Raw genomic sequence first — 22508 nt, forward strand, 5'->3', positions numbered from 1 at the left:
AGTATGCTCAAATAGGCAACATTACCGAATTACCATTAAGAATTTAAAATTCTCTTAGGAAATTGCCTACCTTTAGGCGTATTCCGTGGATCGGGGTGTATTTAATTTTAAAATAACTCAAAAAGTAAATAACTTGTAAGCGTTTGGCCTTCATAATCGGCTTCAAGGGCCATGATTTAAGTCAGTAACGACATTCTCAGTATAACCGAAGGTTGTTTACGTAGGTGATCAATGTTACCCCATATGAGCTAAATCAAAAAATCGCTTAAAACATTTTTTAAACATGCTTAAATCTTTCAATAAACAAAACACATTATATAGTCTCGAGCTATAAGTGGCAGTACTTGTTTTAAAAGTATAAAAATTGTAACATTTGCATTTTCAAACGAAATATTAAAGAAACACTCAGAAAAATGATCAATGTTACCCCGGATTACGGTATTTAAAACGAATATCTTGGAAGGACTACTTAGAAAGTTCGTGAAAAATCTCAAAACAAACTCCTGAAGAAATCTTCGGAGTAATGTATGACAGAAATCTACAGTAAAACGAGCAGTAATACTTGTTTACGTCCCAATGCCTTTCGATTGAAAACCGTCTCGCCAGCAAAATCAAATGGCCAATGTCGTGGTTCCTGTTAGGTTGCTTTTTTGTATTTATAATTCATATAAGGTCTCGTTATGGTTCATCATTGTTTTTGTTTTTCATAAAGGAGGTTTCTTAAGTTCTTATTTTCAACACGATCAGTCACTATCAGCCCTGATTTTCCCAAAATATCATTTAGGAAAAAAAAACAAAACGCTCTCCAGAGAAATGCTCTGGGTACTTCGCTGATGTTCAATAATCTGAATTCCATTTTGAGAGAAAGGCTATTTTCTCCTTACGATCGGATACTAATAGACTGTTTTTTATACCTGACTTTGATGATTGAAGGCACTTTCAGATCATTTGATAATCATTCTTGTTTGCCGTGGAAATTAAATAAAAACCACCGATATATTTTTGATATTTTTACCTATGTTATTAACACGTTTAGTACAAAACAAATAGATTTTTCCCTATTGAAGGGGAAATCAATTTGAAATTTATCGTTAGATATTTTTTTCAAACAGGTATCTTTGACAATAAATGTTTAGTCATCTAAAATTAACAATTCGCATTTTGTATGGAAATCGACATACGCTGCTATTATTCAGAACAGCACTGTAGCTTCGGAACTCATACGGAGCATGCATACTTTAGTTTGTTCTCTTATTTTGGTTTTCGGCCAAACGGCAGACGGCCAAATGACATTCGGCCAAATGACGCGGAATCGTTGTTCGGTGAAGATTCAGCTCGATTGCTTAAAAAGGAACAAAACTAGAGATTGCAAAAGTTAAGCATTTTGTATGCGTTGCTATTATTCCGAACAGTAATATACTTTTTCAGAAGATTGTCGCAATCGGCGAGTTCATCACTTCCAATAAAAATACAAAATTCCTTCCTTTCCGGGAGACGCGCGACACCTCCAGTAGTCCCGTAGTCTCGCCCATGGTCAATTTATCCATGGAAAACTTTCTAAGGATTGCATCAAAAATAAGATGAAACCATTAAAGGCACTTCTACAAACTGTTTGTTTTGTTTTATTTACATTTTACACCACTTGGTGAATTCATCTTTTTGTTTCAGTTTTTCTTTCAGATCTTCGTGATTGAATTATGATCAACATAGTCGGCGTTAAGTCAGAGTGGACCAAGTGACATTTTTGATATTTTGAGAAAAATGGGTTTAAAATCTAACGCTCTGTAATTTTTGAACTCGTTTAAATTTCGGTTCAATATTTTTACACGTCTTTATGTTACTTTCAAACAATATAATGTGAAGTGATAATCATGAAAAATCATAATCCAAACCTCTAATAGAACGATTTTTTATGGACTATGTGTACTTGGTCCACTCTGACTGAACCAAAGACCACCGATCAGTGACCTGGTTCACTCTGACTGAACAATTTCTTGAAAAATAACAACCATTTAATGCTTGCATGGTCAAATTGGGTGCATATCTCTAAGATAAACAGATCATCAAGACCCTTCGACACCAGTATCGTAAATTCTTAAATAATCCATATAGTAAATACCAAAATCAGTGGCATTACGATAGCTTGAAAATTAAGGTTTCGCAGGGTCAGGGCCTTGAAGACCAGAAATATTCAAATATGCGTTCAGTCAGAGTGGACCAAGTGAAAATCTCTAGTACCGACCAAAATATGCTGGTCCAATAAGCGGATCGTAGGACATGCCATACATACACCATAGAACTACCGTAAACTTCTATCGGACTCTGAAATTGACTCAAAAATGCAGTAATCAATCATTTTATTGCTTTTCAACACTTGGTCCGGTTTGTCTGCACAGAATTTGTTGCAATTTCTGACCACCCATCCGAATATGGTAAATGGTCAAAAATCAAAATTATATGCATCGAATCATGTAATATTTATAAATTTCTAATGATGGATAAGTCATTCTTCTACTTATTCGATGTCGAAAAATCTTACAAATCTCCTGAAATGTCTTTCATTTCCTCGCATTCTTAAGCGCGCTGATCATTTTCGCTGCACACTTTTATCGATTTTTGTTGATCATCCAAAGTAAATTTATTACATATCTCTCGCAGTTTACAGCATTCTTCAAAAGTGTAACGGAGGTATAATAATTTTGCATCTAATGATCCAATTTTCTCATGTTTTGTACTTGGTCCCCTCTGACTTATCGGCGACCACATATGCTAATAAGCTTTTCAAAAAATAAAGGGTTTCAAGGTTTAAACAAATCAGAATGTACCTACACTCAAAAAATAAGATTGGTCCAAAACGCGGATTTCTAAATATGTTTTAGTGATTAAAATTTTCAGAAATTGAGAATAAAAATGTTCAAACATCTTCGTACAATTATTGCCATTTTTTAATTTTTTAAGGTTTAGGGCTCCAAATCGGTTAAGGCAGATGGTGGTGGTTTCAAAAAGTTTACTAATATGAAGCCGGGGGGGCAGATAGCCGTAGCAGTAAACGCGCAGTTATTCAGCAAGACCAAGCTGAGGGTCGTGGGTTTGATTCCCACCGGTCGAGGATCTTTTCGGGTTGGAAATTTGCTCGACTTCCCAGGGCATAGAGTATCTTCGTACCTGCCACACGATATACGCATGCAAAAATGGTCATTGGCATAGTAAGCACTCAGTTAATAACTGTGGAAGTGCTCATAAGAACACTAAGCTGAGAAGCAGGCTCTGTCCCAGTGGGGACGTAACGCCAGAAAGAAGAAGAAGAATATGAAGCCGCTTGTTTATGCCCACAATGTACGTCATACTGAAGTGCTTCTTATGCAAAGTTTCAGACAATTCTACTAAGAAAAACCCTCCATGCCAAAGTGAATCATTCAAGTGATTCCATCCCATTACCTCGAATGCCATTTCCCCGAATGCCATCGCCCCGAATTCCATTACCCCGAATGTACCATTACCCCGAATGATATTTCCCCGAATTTACAATTATGTTGACATGATGATATTGATGACATTTCCCCAGGATATTGGAATTCGGGTTAATGTCATTCGGGGTGATGGGTTGTTCGGGGTTTTGGAATTCGGGATAATGGCGTTCGGGTGAATGGCATTCGGGTTAATGGGATTTGGGGTAATGGGGTAAAATCCATTCAAGTGCCCAAGTAGTTCTTTACACTGAAAACGTTTTTTAGTCGTTTTTTTTTTCAATCTTGACGGCAATCAGAACGCAAAGATTTCTTCTTCGTTCGACGTTTCGATTCCATTTTCAATCTTTTTCAGAGTAATAAAGTTATTTACTTTGTCTGGATGTTGTTTTTCATGGATGATGGTCTTTTTGGGTTTTTGATTTATATTATAATTTTAATTGGTTTACACAGTTTTGTTTCACAGTTTTACATCTAAAAACACAGTCAAAGAACATTACTTTCCTAACCATTGAAGAAGATTGAAAATACAATAAAAGTTGGGCGTCGAAGGAGTCTTTTCATTCTGATTGCCGTTAAGAAGTTCCTCTGCGCAACTTATAACAGTCGGAAGCATCCAAATTAATGCATTATGGCTTTGTTTGCCAAGGCTATGCCAAGATATACATCATCTAGGATCATCAAATGTTTTGTAAGATTCATTCAACTCTTCAATCGACCAAAAGTTGTTCTTAGAAAAACTTTTTTATTAAAAATTTCTCCATCATGAAACTTTGTCCCAAACATCTGTTTACTATCAAGATTCTATGGTGAAAATTTAAAAAATATTAAAAATGGTTTTTTTTAAATAAAATATTTTTTCAGTGTATATTTTTTTCTTATAGTCCAATCGGTTCACTACAACTTCTTCATAGAACATTTTTCTCCTAAAACCAGTAATTTTGAAGTTAGAATTTTTAAAATAAGTTGCATGCAAAAATTTATAGGCCATTTTCGAAAGTTACACTTGAGTCAAAATGATCAATTTTTCTATGGAAAACACTTATTCTACCATACCAAAAACATGTGCAAAATTTAATCCAAATCGAAGACTATCGAGCACGATTTTTATTTTTTTCGACTCATTCTGGATGGAATTCGTCATAAGATTCATTCAACTCTTTTGGGACAATCGAATATATTTCCAAAATATTTACGATGTGATCCTCTGTTTAAAGATAGTATTCTGAATCAACTCGATTTTTCCTAGGGTGCAGAGCTACTTGGGCACTTCCATGATTCACTTTGGCATGGGAGGTTTTTCTAGGCCGAATCGTCTGAAACTTTGTAATACGATGCATATTGTGGCCAAATATGAGCTCAGTAGCTTTAAAAAAAAAACCCACTGTCGAAGTGAATCAAAAGTGCCAAGAATTGGGTCGAACTCCTTACTGGGAATATCTCCGACACAAATGTTCGTTTTAGGGACAGTCTGGACTAGATGATATTTGGTCTTGTAAAAATAAGTCAAGGACTGTACCAATTCTGATCGTTCCGATGCAATTTCGATGCAGATGTTTCTTCAAATGAACGAATTTTCTATTTCGGTATACAGCACAGTGTATTTTTTACCGATCTTTGATCAGTTGAATAGTTCGGTAAAACTTTGAGTTCTCATAATATCTCTATATAATAAGAAGAAAAAATATGTTGGTACTTGTATAGTAGCCTCTAGAAGTCAATGCCTTTTGATTACTGCTAATTTCATGTTTGACTCCAAGCAAAGTCAATTCGAACAGACGACATTTTGGACTGTGGAAAGTAAGGTAAAATTTAAGTGTTTGTAGAACACTACGCGGAAAAACAGGTCCCAGTTAGGGATGAATCGATCCTAGTAAATATTTGATACTTTTTATTCAATACCTTCTATACTTGTCAGTACGATACCAAGCATTTAATACTTGAATCAAATGAGTACTCTCTCATGTAATTTTTTGTAAAGGCTGTTGCAACCGGGGGTGGGACAGTTCGCACAAAGACGTTTCGCATAAGCACGTTTGGCATAATGGGCATTTGGCATATAATCATATGCCATCTTTAAGATGCTACTTGTTCTTGTATGAAACTGCTGTGTGAGAAACGTTTTTATGCGAAATGAGTCACCTCCTTTGCAACCATAACGCAAAGAAGTTGAAAAATCCTGTTTTAATGATGGAAATTTATAGAGAGTTTTGGTTTGCAAGTATTTTTATCTTATGAATAAATCAACACTGTGATGCTTAATAAATTTATTATAGGAATTATTTTTGTTCGATATTTTCTTTGCAACACTCATATGATTCAAGTATCAAGGTATCGCCACTTTTGATTGTTATTTTGTTGGTATCGATACATTAAAGCAAAAGTATTGATACCTTGATGGTATCGTTTCATCCCTAATTCTATTATGGACGAAACGCCAGGCAGAAGAAGGGGTTAATTTTGTAAGCTTTCCGCTACTACTCTATTTGTAGTTACATCGTAGTCCTACGTCAAAATTGATTCTCCCAACACAGGCATCAATTTTCAAATTTGTCCACTGTCAAACTTTCCCATCACATCTCATCATTAAGGTAAGCCCATCATCAGGCAAAAACCGCGCCACACAGCAAGATCAATACGAAAACAATCCCCCCACCCCCTTCCGGCTCCCAAAAGCACATCCTTTGACCGTGCCTCATACGCCTCCCATATCGCTTTGCAAATCACTTTCACTGCCTATACGTCGCGGAGATGCCACGTATCGCCTGCCTATCAATCGCATCCCCTTTCATGTCCACCACGCTCTATAATCACACCAAATTCCTTTCCCTCCAACGACGACCACCAGAAGAAGAAGAAGCGGCATGCTCTGTTCTCGGATAATCCAAAGCGTCACACAGGACGAACCGACCGTCCGAACGAAAGGAAAAGCTTCGTCGTGCCCATCGTCGGAGACCTGCGCCGCGCCAAGTTCTTCCAAGAAGGAGCTTTCCTTCGATCAACGACGTCGACGACCCGAGCGGAGTCCTCTTCTCCCCAACATCAGCCGGAGATTATTATAATATAGAATATATTCCGAGTGTCCGAGAAGCGACGTCCGGGGGTGAATTGAAAGTTAATGTTATGTACCTAACGAGGGAGAGAGTACGAAGGGTGCGAGGCCAGCTGGAGATACATAGGCGCAGCATCCTGCGCTCAGCGACGGCGGCGAGAGGGAGGCAAGATTAAGAAAACTGCGGCGGCGGCAAAGGTTGACTTCGGTTTTCCGAAGGAAAACTGCTTCGGCCCAAGGGCTGGTAGTATATGCTCCGATGCTTAGCTGTGGATGATGGGTCTGTGTTGGTCGAGAGGGATAGTTTTGTGGCACATACGGATTCGGTTGGGTGAGGGTTGAGGTTTGATGGGGTGGGAGAGAGCGAGAGAATGCAAGCTCGGTAGGGCGCATGTGCGCCCCTAAATTTTCTAGCCCGAGTGCGTGTGTATGCCGAAGCGGGAGGTTGGCTGCGTGCGTGTGTGTGAGTGTGAGTGGGTGGGTGGTGGTGGGTTAGGGGGTGAGGATTTTCCCCGGCGTCGTGGTCGTCGTCGTCGACACTGGTGTCGTCACGTCTGAAGAGAGAATCTTCCGATGGTGAGTTTGGTTTGGTCCTTTCTGTGTTGGTGTAAGTTAGGGAGAGCGCGCGCGATTGAGCATCTCTGTGTCTCTGTGCGAGGAGCTCTCGGTTTCGCGTTTGGGTTTTGGTTTGCTTCCTGTAAGGAATAAACGGAAAGTCGACGCTCCCCGTATTCTCAAGTCGTCGTCAGTCGTTAGCCAAAAGTCGGACGAGATTGCTGCAAAATTAAAAACATCTTCGGTCACACGCGCGCATATATTGCATACACACAGGAGCAAAAAAAGCAAGCAAAGCAAAAAGAAGAAAGAATAATAACAAAAATACTTCCGACTTTAGAGACTTTTACACAGATGTGTATATATTTTAGTGTGCATAGCTTATAGTTAGATACAAAGTGACCGAAAGGAGCAAGAGCAAAGCCGGACTATCGTCTCAAGTTATAAACCCCCTCTTATATATTATTATATATTCTTTAACTTGGTAAAACCATCATCGTCGGCAAAAACCACCCCTTCGAGAAATTTTCTCTATATAAAATTTAGTGTAATTTTCTTCTCTTAATAAATATTTACCCACACACCACCGGGGCGCCTCGTTCCGTCGTGCGTTCCGTTGAGGCGCCTTTGGCTTCAGATCCTTTTGCCTCTCGTGTCGTGGGTCGGAGTTCGAAGAGAAGATAGATTCGCCACGCCGTAAGGAGCTGCCATCATCCTCGTGTGTCCGTCTTCTTACATATTATCGTAGCTTCAGAGAAAGTCGTGCACCACATCTAACTCGACTCTCTTACGGTTCGGACCTAAAACGTACACGCGGCGTACATTTTCTTAGATTCGTTGTCGAAACGCAAAAAAAGTACCAAAACTCAAAACAAATTCAAACCAAATCCACCAAGTCACCATCAGAGAATATCCCGGGATTCGAGTTTGTGAAATCAATTCAATCAGTTTCGCGAAGAAAAAAAAACACAAAACCAAACAACCGTGTTGAACAGCTTTTGAACGGCTCTTTGAACAACCTTTAATCAGCTCAATCTGCACTCAGAGAAAACATAGAAACAGAATCACGAGATGGATCATCAGCAAAACCGTGAATGAATGATCGCTGAACGATTCGTTACGCGAGGATTACTTCTCTCATCAACATCCGTAGTGTGTGGTTTTCGGCGGTATCCTTAGAAGAAGTTTGAAAAAGTGTTGCGCGCAAAAATCATGGCCTTCAATCACCAGCTCTCGTTGGCCACAAGTCTGCTGAACTCCAAGGATATTGTTCGTGCCACCGGATCCGGTTCACTGCCCACCGAAACCATCCTCGGGGCCGTGGCCGGAAGTCCTCGCAGTAGATCAGTGTTCACACCCTCAGCGGTGTCAATCTTGCTTTGAACAAGTTCTTTAGTTGGATTTTAAGTTATACAAGAACCAAATAAACGACTATATCTAGTGTGTGTGTGACTCAACAAACATGTTCTCAAAAATGGCATATAAATACATCAAATCGTCTTGTTTCATTAATTGTGCATAAAAAATAAACAAAACCAAACAAACATAGGAAAGACTTCTAAACGATGCTGAAGACCAAAATACGTGGAAGACAAAATGAAAAAATCACGAAAACTGGTCAAACTGTTGCAAAATGTCATCCGAAAGAAATGAGTGAAAAATTATGTGAAACTGCAAAATGGTCAGACAACTACAATGACGATTGATGCGGTTGGCTCCCGTACTGCCATAGGCCAAACCGATCCGATCGTACATCGTATCAAAGCTAGAATAAAAAGTATGATAACGTCTAGTTAAATAAACTAAAACGCAAATAATAGTAAAAGAAACACTGAAAAATTTTCTCCCCCCGAACAAAAAACAAAGAATGCTCTCACCACCAGCACCGCCACCTCAAAGTGTTGTGTGGTAGCAGCAGGTAGTAGCAGAAGCAGCAGTAACCCAATCCCCCAAGTTTAGTTTGTCGCAATTTTTTACTACTGCAAAAAATCCCCACGACGACCACCGGAAACAACAACTCGGAATCATCGGAGAAGACCAGTGAGAGTGAAAATTTTCTGACCAATTCGAAGAATCAGAAGTCTGAGTGAAGAGTATCTTTAAGTTTGAGCTAACAAAAAAAAACAGAATTCAATCAACAAAACACGTAAAAAGTGCGAAATCGATAGAAGAACAAGAAGGAAACTGTACACACGGATAAACTAAACTGAATGAAGCAAAAACTGATATAAACTCTAAGTAGAGAAGAAGAAAAGTGCATGACGGTGACATGTGCCGAAAGAGTGCGAAAATAGAGATCTAAGAAGCCACGCGAACGCTAAAACTAAGGGAAGTTCCCTCGTGGAAACGAGGAATTCGCCATCACCAGCGAGTATTGAACGAAGAAACAAGAGAAGAATTCCCCGGATTTGACATCAGCCCAAAACAATAAAAATACGAAGACAAAAACATAAAAAAATAGTGAAGACAGCAGTGATAGTGTGTGTGTTCAGTGAGAGAAAAAGAAGACAGCAGAAGGAATACTCGTCCCCGCAAAACAAACAAAGTGAAAGAAAAACAAACATAAACAGGAGAAAGTGAAAGTGATTAAACAAACAGAAAAAAAACTGGCAGATAAACTGCAAGTGCAAAGCAAATAAAAATATTCATTTAAATTCAAACCAAACCCCCGGTACGTGTATCACATGTGTGGAATAGCAACAACCAAACCAACCCCCAATCGCTTTCCTCAAATCCTTTAGTTTTCCATTCATTTTCCTACTTTTTTTCATCCTCCACCCAGCATTCCAAAATAGTAAAAAAAATCCGTAACAGAACGTGATATCTAAACAGTACAAACAACCCCATAACACATCTTTCCCTCATTTCCTTCAATCACTTCCCCCTCCAATCTTTATTAGCAAAAAAATATATAAAAATCTAAAACGTCGTCGAATAAGAACAAGTCCGCTAGGTCGTCGTCATCGTAGTCGTCGGAAAAAGGAAAAGAGAAGGTGGCTGCCAGCAGTGCAACGCGCGTTTCGTTTTGTTTCCTGCTGCCATCTCCCCCCAATCGTCGTGTCATCATCTTCGTCGTCTTTAAAAAGCGAAAGGATTAGAAACGGGGGGCCACTCCTCCTCCTCCTCCGGTGTGTGTAAACTGTGTGCGAGAATAGGAAAAATGCAAACAAGTCGAAGCGGTGCGTAACGCTGAAGCACCTGAAACACTGAAACGAAAGAAGCGGAAAGCGACACAGAAGAAGACGAAGAAAAAGAAGAAGAAAAGTCGCACAAAAAGTCGCGAAAGCAAAACAGAGAGAAAGGACAGTGAGTGTGTGGACGGTTCACATATGGTGATGTATCATTCAAAGAAAACAACAAAACCCAAAAATAATGAAATTTTAACCTGTCAAAACTGAATCACTCAAATTTTACTTTTGCGAAAGCGTTAGGGTGTTTCTGTTTGCTAGGATTTATTTTTGTTTCTAAAAATATGAGGCTAGTGTTGAATTTGTCCGGGTGCATACATGGCTGACTTTTCGGTTTTCCGTTTTGTGTTGTCAATAAATTCGTTTTGGTTGTCGTTTTTGTTTCAGTGTTTGTGTTTTTTATTTCATATCACATTTCTATTATTTTTTCTTTGTTTTAAATTTCTATACTTTTATGTTTTTATTTTTCGCTTTTCAAAATCATTTCATGTTTGACTAAAACAATCTCACTTATACAAAACTCTATCAAACATCTTTTTTACATTATATTGAATTACTGTTATTCAATTTTCAAACGATGCGATCGTTTACCTTAGATTATCATATTTTTGTCGACTACAGATACTTCAACAAGGCAGTCATCGTCGATAAATTGGATCGAAAAGCTTGTAAAATCAACAAAAAATATTATACTTGAAATTTAATATACCTAGCTTAGTTTGGATCCATGCACTAACATTAAAGAAAGCATTTGAAATTTACTCAAAAAATATTGCAGAATCCCAAACAAAAACTTTTGGACTAACACAAATATCACTCTCTGAGTAGCTTATTTTTTTAATGTTAATAAAATTGTTTGTACTACAAACTTGTCTGTATTAAAAATATATGCAATCATGCAGAATATTTACGTTTATATAATATTTCAAAAATTAAATTTTACTACCTTCGGGTGCACATAAAGTTTCAACTGAAGTCCCCAAAGTTGACTGTATTGTATGAAAAACGATTAATACAATATTCTATCCTATTATTGTGAGAGCGTTGAAACATATTTTTATAAAGCAATTTTACTTGTTTCTCTAATAAATTTGCATTATAAGCAGAGCTGTTTAATGTCATGAATATCACGTGACATTCACAATTGAATATCGTCAATACTATCCTTCCTCGTGGAAAAAACTCATTAGAAAATGTTTTTCAAGGTGACCTTTTCTGAATCACTATCGATTGGCAATAATTACTGATGCTTCAATTTGCATGAAAGATTGACATAAGCCTTTATTAAAAAAAACTCAATACCTGTACTGAATATAAGTAGCCGAATGTAGGGTGTTGTTATTCGAAAGCTCAGCTCATACATGGAGATACACAAAAATTTTGAAATTTGATAGGTTTTTCACAAAAATTTCCCCTTATCCCTTTTTGGAAAAAAATCCTTAATTTTTCGAACAAATTAAATTGTTGATCCGATCAACCTTGTAATACCTTAGCACACCTTGAGATCAAAGATTTTCATAGCGCGTAAATTATTTGCTCTGAGTGGTGACTTAAGTTATGGACCATAAAGCTTATCCCAGGACAGTTTTCGAAGTCTTGAGCTGAAAAATTGATATTTCTTGTAAAAAGTTAATACAGGGGAAAGTAGCCACCTTTAAAAAAGTCGATAAAAATGCCGGAAATATTATGCAATTTTCGGATTTTTATATGATTTTCAACAATTTTTAGATCGATACACTAGATCCGCATGATTTCCGTTGTCTTATAAAGTTTACGAATGAATGAATCATTCTTAAAAATTTGTCATTTTCCGAGTCGATTTTTCACCGATGGGGTGATATGAGCACTCCAATTTTGAGATTATCTCATATAATCTAAAAGTTCAGTTATTATTTTCACTACACTTGAAAGTTATTAGTATTTACCTGAGGGGTGCGGTCTCCAACATTTTGGTCATTTAATTTAAACACTAATTTTCTACCAGCGCTAACCGTTGTTTATTTGCTTGTGTCGCAGGAAACCATTTTCAAGATGCACACTTTAAATTCTTCACACAAAGCTTTTGCAGTTCGATGCAGGCAATCAGCTCAATAAATCAGCTGAATTAGATAGTTTCTGACCGTATGTTAGTTCAAAATATATTTCACAAAAGTTCTGAAAAACGTATCAATAATACCAACTAAACATTTTCCAACATTTGATAGTTTTTGTGTCACATAAAATGTATAGCAGTTTTTAGCGTGACGAACTAATGATCGCACACTCCTAGGCATACTCGGATCATTTTGATGAAAATGTGTGCTTGACAGCAGCCTGGCTGCTTGTTTATATCCAGTTCACACCCCCCAGGTATTTACAAACACCCCGTGCAAAAAAAAAAAATATAACATTATAACAGTCTAACATTATCATTCTGAAATTATGAAATTTGAAAAAGCCATTCGGTGCAATATGGGCAGTTTTTCGAACATCATTTATTTCTTTTTCTTTGGGTTTAGAATACTCACTTATAACATACCCATTGCTTCATTTCCTTGTCAGACTTGGGGTTGCATGTTATGCCAGATGAAATTTCCAGAATTTATGCAGTTTTAAAGGGGTGATCTTTCCACCCCATTGGCCAAACCACCCAGACTACCCCTGCAACAATAAAAAAAAAGTTATTTCATAATGAACTAACCACACTGAAAGGCACAAGTAATATTTTAGATACTCACAATTTGGTTTTTCGTTAACAACAAAACAAAGATAAATTATGATAAGAAAAATTTTTAAGTATTCACAAGAACTTTTAAAACTATTAATTTTACTATCGCAAATCCCAAAAAAAGCTCAGAGAAAAATTATCAAATTATAAGGATGTCTCTGAATAGAAATAGAAAAACTAAAATCAAAATATATGACAATTTTGAATAAAAAATATAAAATTGTAAAAGACGTGCTGGAATCGTTTTTAGATAGCAAAAATTAAAACAAAAATGTGGATTTCCATTTCCAGATTTGTAATTGAAAAATGGATCGCAACACAACATTTTTAAATATTTTTGTGCTGTAAGCAAATTGAACCTGTAAAAAAAATCGGTATTAACACTATATGACATTGCCAAACTGTGAACCGAAACAAATTCATCCAGGTTTGTCCAGACAACTTAAACAACCATGGCTCCGATTTGTGAGGTCCAGATAAACTGAAAATTATACAGTTCTTGGGCGGAAACATATGAGATGGTAGAGTTATCTTGATCATAGCCCAGTATTACTTTGAGAGTTCTATTTTTTTATTTATTATAGGTTGACTAGAAACTGATTGAGAAGCATCACATTTTTAAAATTTTCACACTTCCACTGGAAACGCAATACCAATATTGTAGATTTCTCAAAGCTGTAAATGATTTGAAGCTTAAAGTTTATAACTTTACTCTCAGCATAAAAAAAATGGCGAACTTTAAAAATTCAAATAATTACCTAAATGAACTCTAATTCAGAAAATGGGTTAACATTTGACGTTGACTCATCATGTTTGACGTTTACTTAGTCGGCAAAAATGCCACAGGAGTTTTACTTTTTAACACTGGGGTTGTCCCCCTGTATGACATTTCTGAAAGGACACGGAAAACAAAATACATCCAATATTTGACTTTAAACCAAGAGATGTGACAAAATCTGAAAAACCCGAAAAAATTGTTTTAAGTACATTTGGAAAAAAAATATAAAAGTTGAGTACACATGTCTTTCTGGTCCAACATTAAGCGTTTAGCACTTAAATTGAGACTGGGCTTTAGGGCCCTATTCGGACTACTGAAAGCTGAGATACAGAGCCCCAAACTTAAATTGCCTAAGCATGGGAAAACAGCGTTTGGTTACTAACTTTTTGCCATTGTCTGTATATGGAAGGTATTGCCATTTTATGCGGTTTTACAATAGACATTCACTTAATTTGTCGATAAAAAAAACTTTACTTCAAGAATATGTGCTCTTCAAAAATCGCGTAAAATAAAAAAAAATGAATTTTATCAATATTTTTTCACAAACCATTGTTGGCTTCGGGACTGTGTATGTCTCTCATACATTTGATTAATGATTTCAACAGCCATTCAAAAGCGTAATCATTTTGTTCTAACATTTAGTCGAGTGTTCGGAAAACCATCCTTATGTCATAAATGGATTTTTAAAAGTTTGCATTCTAAATTTGTTTTCATAATATGTTTCAAAACTATCAGACTTTTTTTTTAATTACATGCATTAGAATATTCTTCCTAAAAGAAATTTTTCGTGAAGGTCCTGAAATTTTTGATAATATCTTCATATTATTGAGATACACGACAGAGTGTATCATTTTTACTACTTTGGAAAATTTTCCCACTCAAACATTTGTTTCTGGTCTAAACTTAAGCGTTTGGTACTAAAATTGGAAAAGGGCTTTAGTACCCTATTTTGGAATTAGTTGTAAATTTTGTCTGAGTAAAAAATAGTATCTTCTGTCTTTACTGTTATTTTCTCATCGTAAGTGATTTTCATATCAAGAATCTCAAATAGTTCAGGGGATGTAAGAGGATTCAAAATGTACATTTCATTAACCAACCCCACTTTTAATCGGGGTACTTTCGAAGAGTTTAACATTAATAAGTATGAGAAGCTGAATAAGCTGATCAGTGGTACGTCACGCTTCTCCTTCTACTATCTGTAAAAACATCTTTACTGTAACAATTTCAGTTGCTTGTGTTCTATAAAAGCATTTTCACACCTTCACCATCCAGTTTTATCAGAAATCTGAACGAAAAGTTCATCAAATTTGGAAAATTTATTGTTCAAAAATCTTCAAAATTTTGCTGAGAAGAATTAATCGGTTTAATCATTCTACTGATATATTATGAACAATTTGAACATAAACATGATTAAACAAAATATTATTGTGGTACGTTAAGTTTTTAATAGAAAACTTCAAAAAGTGTTGAAATATTTGCTCTATACGATCGCTTCTCTGTGCACAAAACTACTTTTTAATTTTATAATTTTGATTAAAAATGTCAAAAATAAATGTTCACTCTTTGAATGACGAATGATTTATCGACAAATTGTTTTGTTATTGAAATTTGAAAAGTTTTGCTTTATCGAGCACTAAGACAAGGCCTGCCAGGTCAAAGGGCAAAAATGAACGAAATTGCCTGTCAAAAAATACCACTTCTCATTGGTCGTTTCGACAAAAACCTACTTCCACATCGTTGAGTTGAAGTGTTGCTAGTTCAAAAACTAGAGTTTTCACTAGAAGTTTTTAATTTTTTTATGAAATCCTTTTATTTTAAATCTTTTTGTACTTGATGTTGCTTAGCCTGACGGATTCTGAATAAGGAATTTTGATACAAAGCATTATAATTGTAATTATATTCATTTTCTCGAAAACTATTTTGAATATAAATCAGATTCCTAAAATAGCTTGCACTCAATAGTGCACTAATTGAAGAATATGTGCTGAAAGAACACTAAATAATGAGCCTTGATATTTAAATATGTTCATAAGATGTTTCTTCTAACAACATTGGTTGCAGTGGATTCGGGTGAAAAACAACAGTCATAGCTTAGCTGTCACGTCCTGTCCTATATCAAGCACAGACTGTTTACACTGAGCCAAGTAATCACGTTAGATTTATCTGAAAACACGTATAGTTTTTTATGTAGTTATTCACATTACTTTCTTCAGTTTATGACAAGATATTTGGAATGTAATTTTGATTCGATTCATGCACACTTAAATTATTTTACGGTAAATTTCACCGTAATCTCAACAGCTGAACGGTTCGGTAAAATAAATTACCGGAGTACGGTAAATTTTCACAGTATTCGGTAAAAATTCACCGGAATCCGTAAAATTCCGACGAAATTAAGGTGTTTTATTTCACCGAACTGTTCAGCTGTTGAGATTACGGTGAAATTCACCGAAAGAGCTTAGTGTGTGAGATAGATCACATACGTTTGAAGAAAAATACACCTGAGAATTATGGAATATTGTCAATAAATTGTATGATAAATTCAGATGAATATGATTTATTTTGTTGGATTATTCGGAAGTTTGAATGTGCCTTCCATGATTCAAATTATGTGTTATTTGATGTTCACGTGGGCTATCGCTTCGTATGTTTGCGAGTTCACTTGAATTTCGTGTCAAAATTTTTTATTTACATATTTTCAATAGTCCCAAATGTCTAGTTATATCGACTTCATTTTGTATTTCGATTGGTACCTATATCTTGATACTTTGCTTCTTAAGTTATTTTTTATGAAGTTTAGATCCAAAACAAAGAATACATATATGTATAGGTATGTGATTTGTATATAAAATTCAACTTACTCTACATTTTCGTGGAGGATTTATTTAACTGCCCATATACCGAAAATCTTGAAATAAAACCTTCAAGAGTTTTCGATATGCCAACAATCAACCAAAAAGATTCGCCATCCTAAAAGCACTGTTATAAAACCCCTGAATTTTCACTTTTTCTGAAGCACTTTTTCCAACCTAATTACTTGTTTTCACGAGTCAATTTTTCCGACCTAATCACTAAGAAGTCACTATTTGCAACAAAAAGTCACTAAAATCACTTTTTTATGAAAATGGGCACTAAAGTTTTTTTCGAGATTTGATAATAAATCAACGATAATCTGGATCAACTTCTCAAACTTAAAGAGCAGAACAGTTATGTTTTACAATTATTTTTATTTATTTTTATTTATTTTTTCATTGTTCTACTGCATTTTTTATCAGTTTTTCAAAGTCTCTAGATATAAAATGATTCTTTACTATTTTTCTGTAAGAATTCAGGTTTCTAGAGAAACAACGGAACAACAGAAATCTTTCATGCAAGAAGCCTGACATTTCAACCACGAATTATTTATTAAATTTGTCAGAAAATTTCAGGAATTTTGCCTTTAATAATTTACTAAGAAACTATTTCAGAAATTTATTATGAAATGGTTTTAAATTTCTACAAAAATTTTCTACAAGTTCACCAGACATTCATTTGCGGATTCAGCCTGCCCTTTCTATTCCAAATACGTGCTAGTTACTTTTGCACAATACTCACCTGATACAGTTTTTCTTAAATTCATCGAAAATAAATAAAGCTTTCCATAGAGACGAATGCCCCTTCTGGGTAAAGTCTCTCTGAACAAAAAAAATAAAGCTTTGTAGTAATGTTCAGATTAAAAAAAAATCTTACTGAGATTTATTTAATATTTTCAAATTATTGATTTGGTCGGGAATTCCAAAATAACGTCCAGGAAATTATCTACAAATTTTGTGGGGAACTTCAAACAAACATAATCTCGAACTCTTCCTGAAATTTCCCAAGGAATACCTAGCGCTTTATTCAGAAATTCTTTCTGCACCTCTGGCATATGAGGTTAAGTCAGACAGTTATTTCGAACCCTTGGTTTAAACTCATATTTTGGGTGTATTTTATTTTCCTTGTCCCTTACGAAATATCAAATAAGAATAACCTCAGTGTTAAAAAATTGAACGCATGTAGCGATTTTTTGTCAACTAAGTGAACGTCAAACATCATCAAAAATGTCAAGGCTCAAATTTTAGAATAAAGTTTAAATATGATATTGCCGTTATTTGAGTGGGAAAATTTGCCAAAGTAGTAGCAATAACTCGCTCTATTGTGTTATTAAATGAAAACAAGGTTTTATCCAACATTTTAGAACACTATTATATTTTCAACATATAATTTGATTTAATTTTGAACTGGCAAATCATACAAAGGTTATGAACAGAATGCAATGCGAATAAAATGGTTTCTTCGAAAATATGCAGTGCTCGCAAGTTTTATAGGTCTAATATTGATGTTGGATCGTTACGCAACAAATAAGATTTTCCAACTTTATTCGATTTACTCGATGGAACCTATAGTGCTGCACTTTCACTCTTTTTTGCAAAATTTACCTGCATGTTTGGATTAATTTTGGTGATAACAAATACTTATTCTCTACCTGAGAAGGCACTACATAAAGAGGTGGTCTTTATCAAGCATTTCAGTTTTGCTATATATTCCAGACGTTTTGATACAAATATTGATTGGTTTGCTCATGAAACGCATAACTTGAAAAATCAACTGATCACTGAGGTCTTAAAGTGAAGATGAATCAAAGCCAAACCTCAAATTGAGATATATGAGAAACTCAGCAGTCAAAACATCATGGAGTTGGCTCATCTATTTGACTAATCTTCTCGTATTTCCACGGTTTACTCACAAAAAGCAATGATTTCTTGCTAGTGTGGTAGAGTTCTAGTAATCCTTTCTAACGTAAACAACAGCATTCTGTTTTCATGAGTTCTTGACGGGCTTTATGACTGAATAACTTTTGACGACTTGAGTGTGATTAAGTGAATCTCTTAAGGTGAAACATCTCGGAAGGCAAAGATGGCCGACTTCTCCACCTACTCACGTTTTCAAAGGCACAAAACTGGAGAAATAGTTGGCAAATGTTCCTGATCTTCTTATTTTAAGCTTTCTGCTAGTGCACAAAGCCAAAATAAATAGTGCACTGTTGTGGGATGCTTTCTTCGCGAGATTTGTGCTTTTGAAGTTTTAGTGCAATCTTAGAAGTTGATTCCAAACTGTTTCACCTTAAAAGTTGCTATCGCGGGAGAGCTCGTTGATTGAGATTTGAGTGTGAGTCTGTCAACACAGGTTTTGTAACATCTCTGGAATTAAATTCAAAGTTTGGGTGAATTCTGCTTTCCGTGTAACTTTTTGTAAAGTCAAATAGTAACCATTTTGTGGCAAAATTAAAACGCCAGCGATGTTTTGGAAAATGTTGAAACATATCCCAAGCAAAGTAGAGTGTCCGGAACTTTGATGAGAACAATAACTCCGATTTTAGATTATTGTTAGCTATATTAGGGAGATTTTCAGCCAGTAGCAGTGGCGAATTGTGCATATCGTTTCTGCCTACTGGTTTTCGACCATCATCGGATTTTTATGCCGACCGATTTTCACCGGTGTTGTTAAAATACTGGTTATATTCAGTGTATTATTGTCGAAAATAGTTGATAATTGAGGTATACAGAATGTAACTAATATTGGTTTGTCTACTTAAATAAAACTTTTAAGGAAATTTCCCGTATTGTCGGGATACCATTCAATCATTTGCATTTCAAGCATTTTTGCAAACACTAGCTCAGAACAAAATATCAGTCGAACTGGCACACTTTACATAAAGTATAATGTTGATATGTAGTATGAGATTTTGACACAGAATGTAGTAATAAACATACTACCTTTTCTTATTATCATTACATCCTCACTGGGACGCGGCCTGCTTCTCAACTTAAGGTTCTTATGAGCACTTCCACAGTTATTACCTGATAGTGAATCTTTGCCAAAGTTGCCATTTTCGCATTCATATATCGTGCGGCAGGTACGGTGATACTTTATGCCCAGGGAAGTCAAGGAAATTTCCATTACGAAAAGATATGACCGATCGGGAATCGAACCCAGACACCTTCAGCATGGCTTTGCTTCGTAGCCGCGGACTCTAATCACTCGGCTAAGGAAGGCCTAATATTAGGTCATAACTAATGTTGCCCGGTGTTTTTATTTATATATTCTTATTACCAGCAAGTCTGATAAGATCATAAGAACAACAGCATTCATACTTGATTTTACCGTATCCATTCTCATTGGAGTTTCCATTGTATTGATTTCAGTTCACGTATTTCATCTCATTTCTAATTAGATTACCCATTACCCATCCCACTGATCAACCATGTCATCCGCCAGCATGTATGCAACCCACACGACACGCAACGGTCATCGTATCGTTGTGTTCTCGGTTTTATTTTCACTGACGCTCTTTGCGCTACTGTCCGCAAGGGCGCTCCAGCAGTACCGTTTCGTTTCTCACCCCGCCTATTCCGATTAGAATGTTTGCTGTGACAAAAAATATTGCAAAAATTATAGAGAAAGAGAGCAGTAGGCGAACAACAGAGAACCAGTGATAGGGACACTTTCGGCCGTTCAAACAAAAAAAAAAATGCAAAGTTGTTGTTAACATGAAAGTAACTAAACGTAAAATAAGACGAATGATTATGATTTCCGTTTATGTTAATTCAAAATCAAACGAAACAAAAAGTAACCTCTCACAACAAAAACCATCACTTTCCTGGCGAATCTAACCGTTTCTCGCTCGTTACAGATTATCCCACATTCAATTCAACCGATTCGACTTGTACCCGAAGATTACCAAAACAGCCAGGTGAGTACCCGTTTTCCCATATTTTTTTATCAAGGGAACCTTTGAATCCGTACAGAAAAAAAAAATCGTCAAGAAAACTGCAAGCATACCATTAGCGCCTCAAGCAACGTCCGACATCGCAATTAATATCTCATCACTTCGGGGCTGTCAAAAAATAGCGAGTTTCTCACCCGATGACAGTTGATTGATTTGAAGGCGTCGACACGAAAAGTCTTAACCCTCGAATACCCAGCTCCGCCTTTTATGTGGAAACCCTGTGATTTGGATATAAAAATGATTTTATTTTTGGCTGATAGATAGAACCATAAAACGCTTATCAGGAATGTTTTTTATGACCTTTGAAATATTTTTGTATTTTCAACAATGTTGGGAACTAAGGAAATAATTTGAATAATTGTATATTTTTGCACAATCAACCTACCGCTATCTAAGAAGAAGAGTTAGTTGGCAGTGCACAAAAAACATGCTATCACTTTTACTCTCCAATAAAATAAATAAACAACAAGTCCAGGAAACGTCAAAATCCCATACAAAATCAAAACAGTGCAAAGCTCCATGAAGCACTGCACTGTTATGGTTTAAAATGGGATTTTGAAATTTACTGGACTTGTTGTTTACAAATTTGATGTAAATTTTCCGTTACAAAGAAAATAAAAAGAAAAACATGTTCAAGAAAAACCAAAAAAAAATAAGGATGTCCTAAAATAAAAAATTGAAAAATCAAAAACCAAAACTCATAAAGATAAAAGAACTTTATCATCACCCTAAACGTGCATAGATCGATTTAGGATAAAATATTTTTTAGAACGAAAATAAAAAAATGAATATTAGACAAAAAAAAAACCATCAGCACAAATTCGTGACGACGTTTCTCGAAAAAAGTTTGACGGAGCCATTTTTTCCGATACTCAGGGCGTCGTCGGCACCTGTCTTCGATCGCGTTTTCACCGCACGCCCATGTATTGCACCGTGATTTCCAATCCGAGTGAAATAAATAGCGTTTTCTTCGATGCCGCCACCAAGTCAAAACCAAGAGCTCGTGTCGGTACACGTCAAAAGAATTGAAAAGTTTTCTTCGCCCCCACCCCTTCTTAATAGGGCGGTTGGCGCAAGGTGATATCACGAAGGTGCTGCGCCACATGTTTCCGCCAAAACCAACACCTAACCCGTCATCAACGGAAATGAAGCGGGGGAAGTGTTTTGGTTTCCGGAGCGGTTAATTGTTTGAATTGGTTCTTGTTATGGGATAGTGGGAAAAAATCTTGGGACACTAGTTCATTCGAATTCTGTTCAATATTTTCATTTGAAGTAACTTAGGCGCCCTTCCTTAGAGAATGCACTTTCCTATTATAGTTAGCCATTTATTTATTCAATTTGTATAATTATTCTACATATTCTCCACATCATTTGCATTGGGTCCTTAGGCCCTGTCTCAAGTTTAGTATCAAATGCTCAAATTTATGCCAGAAATACATGTTTTCTCAATTTTTAAATGGGGATGGACCTGGTGTAGTGGTTAGAACACACGCCTCTCACGCCGAGGACCAGGGATCGAATCTCATCCCCGAGATAGTCACTAAAAATTTTAGTGACGACTTCCTTCGGAAGGGAAGTAAAGCCGTTGGTCCCGAGATGAACTAGCCGAGGGCTAAAAATCTCGTTAATAAAAGATAGAAAAATAGAATTTTTAAATGGTTTCCGTTAGTTCAAGTCTTGAAAAAAAAAATAGATTTTGTCACACCCCTTGATTTTGAATAAAGCTGTGGTTGTATTTTGTTTTCCGTGTCTCTTCCGAAAAGCCAAATAAGAACAACCCCAGTGTTAGAAAGTAAAACCCCTGTGGCGTTTTTGTCGACTATGTTAACGTCAAACATGATCAATAGTGCCAAGCTTCAAATTTGGACCTATTTGTGCAATTAAAATTTAAATATGACATAGCGGGAAAATTTGTCAAAGTAGTAGCAAAAACACGCTTTCAAAAAACTTGTT

The 22508-nt window shown here is 36.0% G+C and overlaps 1 protein-coding gene across 4 annotated transcripts in view; it reads left to right on the forward strand.

The window, feature by feature from the left end:
* The window catches only part of LOC5575988 (homeobox protein prospero), a 305557-nt gene that overhangs the window by 56476 nt on the left and 226573 nt on the right, over positions 1–22508 (forward strand). For 2 of the 4 annotated variants that reach the window (XM_021837264.1, XM_021837263.1), the window contains exon 2: positions 20460–20519. The gene's annotated coding sequence lies outside the window, so the exon portion shown is untranslated. Of the gene's footprint in view, positions 1–7272; positions 9746–20218; positions 20396–20459; positions 20520–22508 lie in introns of those variants that run through there. The other 2 variants (XM_021837261.1, XM_021837265.1) reach the window with 2 other exon arrangements.

Source organism: Aedes aegypti, chromosome 1 (genome assembly GCF_002204515.2).
Source record: "Aedes aegypti strain LVP_AGWG chromosome 1, AaegL5.0 Primary Assembly, whole genome shotgun sequence".
NCBI classification, from domain to species: domain Eukaryota; kingdom Metazoa; phylum Arthropoda; class Insecta; order Diptera; family Culicidae; genus Aedes; species Aedes aegypti.